The sequence below is a fragment of the Canis lupus genome, chromosome 1 (assembly GCF_048164855.1).
Source record: "Canis lupus baileyi chromosome 1, mCanLup2.hap1, whole genome shotgun sequence".
NCBI classification, from domain to species: Eukaryota; Metazoa; Chordata; class Mammalia; order Carnivora; family Canidae; genus Canis; species Canis lupus.
In genome coordinates, this window is record NC_132838.1 from 107401086 (window position 1) to 107402149 (window position 1064).

Sequence of the window (1064 nt, forward strand, 5' to 3'; positions counted from 1 at the left end):
TCATGTCCTGGGGACACACAAGCTGCCCCATGGTTAGACCCACATAGCAAGGAACTGAGGACTCCAGCCCACAGCCAATCAGCACCCTTTAAAAAAGCCACTTTAGGGTGCCTGGGTAGTTCAGTCTGATAAGTGCATTTGGCTCAGGTCATGATCCCAGGGTCCTGGAATCGAGCCCCCAATCTAGATCCCTGCTTAGCGGGGAGTCTGCTTCTCCCTCTCCCTCTCCCCTGCTCATGCTTGCTCTTTCAAAAAAAAAAAAAAAAAAATATATATATATATATAGGACGCCTGGTGGCTCAGGGGTTGAGCATCTGCCTTTGGCTCAGGGTATGATCCCGGATCCTGGGATAGAGACCTGCATCAGGTCTCTGTAGGGAGCCTGCTTCTCCCTCTGCCTGTGTCTCTGATCCTCTCTCTGTGCCTCTCATGAATAAATATTTAAAAAATAATAATAAATAAATAAATACATATATACATACATACAATCTTGGGGCACCTGGGTGGCTCGGTGGTTAAGCACCTGCCTTTGGCTCAAGCCATGATCCTGGGGTCCTGGGATTGAGTCCTACATCAGGCTCCCTGCATGGAGCCTGCTTCTCCCTCTACCTATGTCTCTGCCTCTCTCTGTCTCTCTCATGAATCACTAAATAAAATATTTAAAAAATAATAATAAAATAAATAAATATAATCTTTTAAAAAACCACAAAAAACAAACCTAAGCCACCTTGAAAGTAGATCCTATAACCCCAGTCAGTCCCTGGAGGACTGCTGCTCTGGCAGACTTGAGTGTACCCTCACAACAGACCCTGGATGGTACCACCCAGCTGACCTGCTCCCCAATTCTTGATCCTCAGAAACCATAGGATAAACAATTCTTGTTGTAAGTCACTACATTCGAGGGTGGACTCATTTTACACGGCAAGACGTAACGGAAACAACCACCCTTGCCCAGCCACTTCTAGGGCCCCAGAGAGGCCATGTCCCGGTTCCAGACATGCTGTGCCTGTGCCACCCCTCTACCCACCCAGACGCCGCAGGACAGAGGCACTCCAGCCGGCCGA